This window comes from Pteropus medius, unplaced genomic scaffold (assembly GCF_902729225.1).
Source record: "Pteropus medius unplaced genomic scaffold, Ma_sr-lr_union100, whole genome shotgun sequence".
NCBI classification, from domain to species: Eukaryota; Metazoa; Chordata; class Mammalia; order Chiroptera; family Pteropodidae; genus Pteropus; species Pteropus medius.
Window position 1 is genome coordinate 24,846,195 of NW_024354502.1, and position 10,081 is coordinate 24,856,275.

Consider the following 10,081-nt stretch of genomic DNA (forward strand, 5'->3'; position numbering starts at 1 on the left):
TCCACATAGAGACAGATTTATTATGAGGAATTGGCTCATGCGATTATGAAGGCTGAGAAGTCCCACAATCTGCTGTCTGCAAACTGGAGGTCCAGAAGTGGTAGTGTAATTCTAGTCCAAGTTTAAGGTCTGAAAACCAAGGGAGTTGATAGCATAAATCAAAGCCTAAGGGAAGGAGAAGATATGTTCCAGTTCAAACAAGATGGCAGGAAGTAACAAATTCTCCCTTCTACTGCTTTTTATTCTATTCAGGCCCTCTGTGGTTTGGATGATACCAATCCCCACTTTGCGGGGGAGGCAATCTACTTTACTGAGCCCACTGATTCAAATGCTAATCTCATCTGGGAACATCCTCAGAGGCATACCCAGAAATAATGTTTAATCTGGGCACCCCATGGCCCGATCGAATTGGCACATAAAATAAACCGTCACATCACATATTTTAAGTCCATTCCCATACTTCTATGTGCTTCTTCTCCATCATATCCAGGAATTTCTAGCATCCTAAATGTTATTTCATGTAGCCCACACTGGGTCTATATTTCAGTCAACTGAAACATATGTATGATAGGAGTGGAGAATAAGGAAGATTGTCACTTATTTTTTAGGTAAATTTCATAGGCAATGTTGTGTTTAATATTTGAGCAAGGCATGACCAATCTCATAACACAGGGAGAGATCACTGTTTCTACTCTGTTAACAGGGCTCATCAACCTTTGGAATTTAGGGAATTAAATCCTGCCAAATCTCTTCAATTTAAATTCTCAGCATTCTAGTCTTTCCCAGTCTTTCACATAAGAGATGTGTTGATACTGAAATTTAACCCATGGAATAGCTGGCATATGTGGAGTCAAAATATGAATTTGATTTTAGTTGATGCCAGAAGATATGATATACATTTAGGGTATAGAAGCTACAGGTTTTTTGACTATACTTTGAAATGAGAAATAAAATTTCTATTGCATCATTTTCTTCTTTCCTTCCTCTCTCCCTTCCTTCTTTCCTTTTCCCTACTCAGTCCCTGTACTTCCCATGGTATTCATCATGGTCGATAGGACCTACTCTTCTGTCCTTTAAAGTTTTGGCTTCACTAGGCACTTAATTCAGGTGAGCGCAGGTAATAATTTAAATAATTGCTTTTGTCATTGTGTGCCGTAGAATGGCAATATCTCATCCTCCAAGACTAAATAGATATTTACTAGTTTGAGAACCCTACCAGTTTAGGAAACTGATTCCAGATTCTCATTTCCTCGTTGCCTGAAACCTTTTCTGTTATAAATTACTTTATAAGTCAGGCTTCTTAGTGTAAAAACCAGAATCTGTCCTAGCTAGTTTAAGCACAAAGTGAGTTAATCAATACATTTGTTAGCTTACAGAATTTCCTGGATAGGCAGAAAATGAGGCTGGAATATTGCACACTTAGGAGATATTTGGAGTAATTGAATGAGTCTGGGTGGCCTAAATCTCAGTTCCCACACCAATATTTTCCATTCTCCATTTGTGCTTTATTTTTCTTCTTGCCCTTAATCATATTAAAATATTATATGTATATGTATATGAATATGTGATGTATGTGTTGCATTCTTATTTTATTGCCCAATTCCACCCACTAGAGTAAAAGTGGGAAATTTTATTTTATTTTCTTAATTTTTTTTTTTTTTAATGTTCACTGCTGTATACTCAATTCCTAGAAAAATGCTTGGCTCACAATACGTGCTCAGTAAGTATTTGTTGAAATAATGAAATAAACAATCCTTATTTTTATTAGTTTATATCAAGTAAAAGAAAAAGACATTAAATATGCTCAATCTTCCAAATAAAATGTCCTTGGTAGCCCTGTTTCTCTGAGGACAGGTGAATATACTTTTGGGCAGGTGACAAAATGAGGGAGTTGAACTCAAGACTTTCAGATTTCAACCTGTGAGATTGGGAATAAACTGGAGCAAGCCCAGATAGGTAGCAGAAACAAAAACAAATAATCTCTTCAGGAATGTATTTTCTTTTTTTAAAAGAAGATTTTTATTAAAATATAGCTAACATACAATATTGTACTAGGTTCAAGTTTACATCATAGTTATTCAACATTTATATATCTAAAGAAATAATCACCATGCTATGTCCAGCAACCATGGGGCACCATACAATGCTATCACAACACTATGGACTATATTTCCTATGCTGTACACCACATCCACAAGACATTTGTTTTATACCTGGAAGTTTAAACTCTTATTTCCCTTCACCTCCTCCTACCTTTTTGATTTGTCAATTACAGTTGACATTCAACATTATTTTATATTAGTTTCAAGTGTATAGCATAGAGGTTAGACATTTACATAATTTACAAAGTGATCTCCCTGACTAGTCTAGAACTCACCTAGTACTATACATAGTTATTATCATAATATTGACTATATTTCTTATGCTTTACATTCCCATGACTATTTCATAGCTATCCATTTGTACTTCTTAATCCCTTTACTTTTTTTAACACTGCCCCTCAGACCGCTCCCATCTGACAACCGTCAGCTTGGTCCCTGCATCTATGAGTCTATTTCTGTTTTGTTTGTTTGTTTATTTTGTTCTTTAGATTCTATATATAAGTGAGATCACATGGTGTTTGTCTTTCTCTGTTTGATTTATTTCACTTAGCATAATAACTTTCAGGTCCATCCATATTGTTACAAATGGTAAAAGTTCATTCTTTTTTATGGCTGAGTAATATTCCATTGTAATATATACCACAATTTCTTTATCCAGTTGTCTATTGATAGGCATGTAGGTTGCTTCCATATCTTGGCTATTTTAAATAATGCTGCAATGAACGTAGGGATGCATATTTTCAAACTAGTGTATTCTCAATTTAGACTCCCAGGTTTTCCACAGGTTCAAATCAACCAACGTCAGCTCACAAATTATCCTGAGAGAGAGAAACAATAGATTTAATTCAAAGATTTTAGATGATGGAACTATTATCTATGGATATAAGATGACTGTATGTATTAGTTTTCTATTGCTACTGTAACATATAACCACAAACCTAGTGGGTTAAAAAAACACATATTTACTCTCCAACAGTTCTAGACTTTAGAAATCTAAAATCAAGGTTTGGCTAGAATGTGTTCCCTTTGGAGGCATCAGAGGAGAGTATGTTTCTTCCCCTTTTCCAGCTTCTAGAGGCTGCCCACATTTCTTGGCTCACAGCCCTTCCTTCACCTTCAAAGTGCCTCACTCCAACTTCTGGCTCCATTGTCTCATCCCTTTTATCTGACTTTTTCTCTTGCTTTCTTCTTATACAGACCTTGTGATTTCATCGGCTCATCCAGATGATCCAGAATAATCTTTCCATCTCAACATCCTTAATCATATCTGGAAAGTTCCTTTTACCAAGTCAGTTTTGGGGAATTAGAATGAAGACATCATGGGGAGGGGGTGCATTTTCTGTCTATCACACTATGTGTAAATGTTTAAAGAATTTTTGAAGAATGGAATTGCAAAAAAGATAAGCACCATGAGAATATATGAGAGTAATCATGTAAATTTGAAAAGAAAAAAATTAAAAAGAAAAAGCAGATTATAAAACGAGAGAGAGAGAGAGAGAGAGAGAGAGAGAGAGAGAGATGGAGAAGGAGGTCAACAGAGAAGTCTAATAAAATGAAAACCAAATATAATCTCTGAATGTTGTGATGTAACCACTGGTACACTTAAGGAGAACTGTGGAGGGGAAATGGATGGTAGGGGCAGAAGCCAGATTAGAGTGGGTTTACAAGGGATTAGAAAGTAAGAATAAAGACGTATGGCGTGGGCTGGTGCTGTTTCTGGGCCCAGATGGTACTGCAAAAATAGATTTCAGTCTTTAGCAGCTATATTTTGATGTGGCTGGGACAGGAGTGAACTGACAGCATGGACCTCAAGATCTAAATATCATAAGGCTTAAGTGTAGATTAAATTTTGATTCAGAGCTTTATCTAGAGGTGGCTCTATAAACCATATATTGTTATTGTAAGGCTAAAATATTTGGCTTGATTGATTTACCCTAGCTCCTTTAATGTCAAACCTCAAAGTCCAACAAAATTATCCTTGGCGATCCAGATCACCTGAGTATATTCCATTCAATTATGGTTTTCTATTAATACAGAAATTTAGTCTAATACTACAGCAGATGTTCATGTCTCTAAAAGAGCCTAACTTTTATTTAATAATCGATAGTGAATAGTATCTGGTTAAAGGATTTGATAGCCCAGTTCATTAAAACAGGTTTTGAGCTCAAGCTTCTGGCTCCAGCTGCTTACGTTTGGAATCTAAGATTTGGCACAAAAGAAAGTTTTGTTCTTACAGGATGTTTCCAGGAAGTGACTTCCATACATTCACGACAGTTCTCCTTAGTGTCACATCTCTTTGTGTTGCATTGAAAGACCTTGGTCTTGCGGAACAGCTACAGAGCTACTGCAATGTTTCAGATGAGATTGCAAAAAAGGCGAGGAGTATGTGTATGAGGTAACCTCAAATTTAGCCAAGATGAACCTCTCCTCCTGGGGTTATTAGTAACAATTGTATAAATAATGTACACATGTGCTTCAAAATGAAGGTGTTTGGTTCAGTTTATGAAGTTTAATTCTTTGGATTGAATTCAAGTAACTTATTAGAAAATGGTCCTTAGGGAACAGCTAAGGAGAGAGAGCAATCATGCCCATCTCTTGAGGAATAACTCAGACAGAGAGTCATCCAATAAGAAGCCTACTCGCCTCTCCTTGAGCTCTCCCCAGAAACCACTTGATAGCTTGACTCTCTTAGGATTTCTTAGTTTCCTCTTTCCTGTAAAACTGGAGCCTCATTAGCCTGTTTTCCTCATCCTCAGAGGTCCTTTTTCTCATTAACAACTTGTTCCACACTCAAGGGCAAGGACACTGGATAGAGAAGAGAAGCTGGAGCAGGACACCTGCAAATCTCATAGCAATCTAAACAGAGTCACAGCAATTGGCCCAAGGTAACAGGGAGAACATACAAACAAGAAAAACTGTCTGACAAAGAAAATGAATCCACCCTGAAGTGTCTTCTTCACATTTTTCTTGTTCATTCTCTTTCTCATTTTAGTTCACAGCAGGAAATAGGTGTATCTTGTGTTAAAGAAGCTATCGATTGCTTTTAATAACCCAGGAATGTTTTTCATTTGTTAAGCCTGTCTTCAGGGTAAAGTATGCCCTACAGAACATACAATAAAAAGGATTTTAGATTGCCTGTTTTCAGATACTTCATCCATTATATAAAGGGACAATATTCAGTACCTTTGGGCAACTATATGATATTGGACCATGTAGTAGATTGTTAAGAGTAATGATTTCCAACGAGTCATGCCTTCCAGCATTTAAGCACTTATGTACACCTCCAGTTGGACTCTGAACTTGGTCCCTGGCTTGCTTGGCCAATGGGACATCACAACTGTGACCTAAATAGGGCCTTGTCAAGCACTTGTGTATTACAGCTTCCCTCTTGGAATGTTGCCTTGAGCTATTGCTATGTCAAACCCCAGAATGAAAGGCCATGAAGAGAAAGAGGCTGAGCCATCCCAGGTGTCTCAGCTGAGCCCAGTTGTGAGCTGTCTTGCCAGCTGAATGTAGCCACATGAGTAGTCCCTGGAGAGAGGACTAGAAGAACCACCCAATCAGTTTATAGTATCACGAAAATAATGTTGCTTTTATTTTAAAAGCAGTAAATTTTGGGGTGTTTTCTTGCATAGCAATAGATAACTAAAACAGTCCAGGATTTTATATTTTTGCATATTATATTCATTTTCTTGCATATGATTGAGGGTGATTATGTTTATGATATTTCACAAAAATTGCTATGTGTAGGTATATAAATATATCTGCACATATACATTAAAATATGACTCTACAGGAGAGAATAGAATAGAGTGGTGGTTGCCAGGGGCTGGGGTTGGGGGAAATGAGGAGATGTTGGTCAAAGGGTACAAACTTCCAGTTATAAGATGAATAAATTATGGAGATTAATGTATAGCATAGTGACTATAGGTAACAATACTGTATTATGTACTTGAAAGGTTTTAGGAGAGTAGATCTTAAGTGTATTCACCATGTACACACAAAGGAAATTATGTGAGGTGATGAAGGTGCTAACTGGTAATCATTTTATAATATATATGTATATCAAATCATCACTTTGTGCCTTAAATGTATAGTGCTATATCAATTATATCTTAATAAATCTGAAAAAAACTTTAAAATGACTATATAGAAATAAGACTGCTTTCCATAAGGCACACCCAAAATTCGTCTCATCGTTTAGGACTCTATGTGCATATATAGTATAATTAAAGGTGACAAGAGACCATAAAGACTGGGTGGAAGAATATGTGTAATTGGGAAACTAGAGAAGACATACAGGTGTGCATATGCATGTGTCTGTTGCGTACTGCACATTCAGAGAGAATGAGGCGGGTATAGATATCAAGGAAATGATTAGAGGGAGTTAGTTAAATAGAAATGGTTCTTGGTGAATGGTGATGTGCTAAACAGCATGGGTGGTAGAAACATGTTAACTTCTGAGTTCAAGATCTACTGATTAAACCAGTCTACATGTGGCATATAAGCACTGGCTCATAATTAAAAGTCAGACTAATAAAAACATTGGTATTCCAGGGGATTCATTTCTAGGATTCTTCTTATTTCGTGTTTGCATTCTTTGAAATTCTTAGCAAACTGAATACGTAGTGCTGGAGCCATAAAGAAAAAAGGATGTGGAAAAAGCAAATAATTTTTTTTTTTTTTTACATTTCAGCTGTACATTTTAATAGTAAGACACACACATACATACACATACGTATATACATATTTACATTGTGGCAAATAATCTTATTTGACGCCAAATTGCCCTGCCCTCCCACAGATGGTCCTATAGTATTCTAGTTTTTTTCACTGTAGGGAACATAGAAAAAATAAACTTTTCCCAATGAATAGGAAAAAACAACATATTAAAAGATATTCACAATTAGAATTATATTTTTAAAGCCTTATTTAAAACATTCTAATGTGTGTGTACATGTTAATGTATGTGTGTTTTTCAAAACAAATTTTCATAACTAAGAAGTTTTCCAAGTCATTGAGGCTTTAATAGTAAGCCAAATCTTTGGGCAGCTTCTTTTTGTGTATGCATGTAATGCCCATTTGCAATAACGCTTTCCCACAGATCTGCAAAATAGTAAGGAAACTATGCATAAATATACACCCAATTACTTTTGATTTACAATAAGCAATTTAAATGTACACACACACATACACACACATACAAATACAGCACACGTATTAGAAGACACCACCACTACCATACCCATTAGAAATCTAAATCTCTTGACTATTCTGACATAGAAACCCAGATTTTCGTTAGATGGGAAAAATTGGAAGCAATATTAATCAAATCTTTCTCACCGCTTCCCTAATTGTCTTCCTATTATAACAGTGATAATTTCTTAGGAAGAAGTCACTTGATGAGAAGCAAAATGCTATTTGCCAAATGCCCCATCCAGAGTCACCAGGTTAGACAGTTTTCTTCCTCCGGAGAAAGTGATGAAAACACAAATGGAAAGGAAGCAGGTGTGGCTGCTGGGCATGCTGAGCCAGATGCTCCTTGGGGTGTAATGATACCTGGCATCGTAGAGAAGGGGTTTGAAGAAGAACTTCAATGGCCCGATTTCTAAACGATTAGCATAAGGACTCTTCTTTGTGCTCAAAAATCATATTTAAAAGACAATTTTACCTCTTCCCTCTTCTTGTGACTATACACCCCCCACCTTTATCACAGAGTTTTACCACTCACAACACATTCTCTGTGAAAATTAGGAAATCAGTAAGCCACTGTCAATGGTGAGATTGTTCACAGCAAGTTTTCAATAAGATCAGGTTAAACAACTTTGCTGTGCTTTGTTTTTCAAGCAGTGTTTCTTAAAGTGTGGTCTGGAGGCCAGTGCTTCAGCAGAGGCTGATGGCACTCCGGGGGCAATGTAATGTGTTTGCACTTGCTCTCCCAAGGCTGTGCTAGAATTTCCCTGGGAAATAAATAAGCATATAGTAAACAAAAGTTTGTGCATTCCTGGGAATACAAACCTGAAGATCAATGAATCTAATTCTACCGGCATCTTTGTAGTACCTTAGGACACAAGCAACCCACCCAGACCAACTGCCTCAGAATTCCTTGTTAAAGTTACTTGTGAAAATATAGATTCCTTTTACCCCCTGGGAAGGTTCTGGTTTAGTAGATGGAGCGTAGGAGCAAAGAATCTCCTTGTAAAAGCACCTCGAAGTTTCTCATGCACACCGATGTTTGAGAATTGCCAACGATGAGTGAAAGTTCAGCTTTAATTGACACCCTGATGCACAGGACTGCTCTTGGATAAAGGCATTTAATTCACCGAAGATGAGTACTATTTTATTTTAATTATTTAATTTAATTTTAATTTTTTAAAGCCTACAGCACCCAGTATTCCTAGGTGGTCCCCCATCCAAGTACTAACCAGGCCTGACCCTGCTTAGCTTTTGAAATCAGACGAGATCGGGAGTGTTCAGGGTGGCATGGCCGTAGACATAAGTACTACTTTATACTTGTGAAATAATTTTTATTATCAAAGTGATGTTTATGTATGTTTACATAAAAGATATTTGGTCTTCAAAAGCGATAAGAAAGGAAATTAATGTATATCAAGCGTTTACTACTAGTCAGGTGCTTCGGTCCTGGTTTTGCTGTTGTGACATCATTTTATATACATGCTAGACGTTACCACCATCTTCATTTTACAGAGGGTATTAAGAGACATAGGTGTTTGTTATAAACTTTGGGCCCATAATCTTTCATTTGTGAGGAGAACGGAAGCTGTCAGTGGTCACAATATTGATGCTCCCTTTCTATGTGATAAAATAAAGCTATTTGTAACTGGGCACATGCACCCAATGACTACATTATCTGGCTTTCCTTGCAGCTAGATGTGGGTATGTGATAAAGTTTAGCTCTTGGTATGCAAAGAGAAGCCATGTGCAGCTTCTACGGGCATCCTTTTGATGTTTTACATTTTATTTTATTAACTTTATCTTTTTTATTGTGGAAAATTTCACATTTTTAGCAAAAGTAGAGAGACCAATAAATCTCTTTGTACTTATTACCCAGCTTTAATAGTTATCGACACTTGGTGAATCATATTCCCCCTCCTCTACCCACGCTCGCCACCCTCCACTGGCCATGAAATGACACTACAGGAGGAGGCGTGCACCTGTCCTCATCCCTTATTATTTCCTGCCAGCTGGATATGTACATGACAGATGAAACTTGAGTAAATATCTTGCACCATAGGTGGAAGCCACAGGATGAGGATAGCAGACAAAAAGAAAGAAAGATCCCTGAGTTCCTGATGTCTTTATAAAGTCACCCTTACATCTTGGACTATATACTGCTGGTTTTTTGTGTGTGAGAAAAATAAATTTCTATAAAGGTTAAGCCCCTATTCTATATCCTGTAGCCAAAATTATCTCTGATGTTTATAGTGGGTTAAATAGAAGACCTTGTTGAACCATTCTTACCAAAACAAAACAACACTAAATCATTCTTGTCCACATTCCTGCCTTAGGAAATTTAATGTCACACAAAAGATTAAATCTTTGATAACTGAGGATGTTCACAGGTTTATAATCATCAATCTGATCATCAGTGAATACTTTACTGGAGTCAGTATACATAGGCTACAAAATAGACTATGTATTGATTATAATATGACCTTGGAATTGAATTTTGGGCGAATAATTAACATTAGTTAATTAAAGTTGAGGCAGAGACTACTTACTGGTTGTTCTCTATTTTCTGTTTTCTTTTTTCTCCTTTATATTGGGCTCCAAGTTTTCAGCTGGACACATGACCTTGTGGAATAAAGTTTACACTTCTAGCTTTATAGCTAGAGGCCATCAGGTTATGAAGTACTGGAATTAGGAAGAGAAATACGTGGCTTAACAGACGTGTCCATAGGGGGCGGGTATGCTCTTCCTTTATTTCCTCCTCCCCTTCCTCCTGCCTAGAGTTCACT

At 36.8% G+C, this 10,081-nt stretch overlaps 1 pseudogene; it reads right to left on the bottom strand.

Moving 5' to 3' along the window:
- Positions 1-8,478: 8,478 nt before the first annotated feature.
- Positions 8,479-8,597, bottom strand: LOC120595723 (uncharacterized; annotated as a pseudogene).
- Between the last annotated feature and the right edge of the window lie 1,484 nt (positions 8,598-10,081).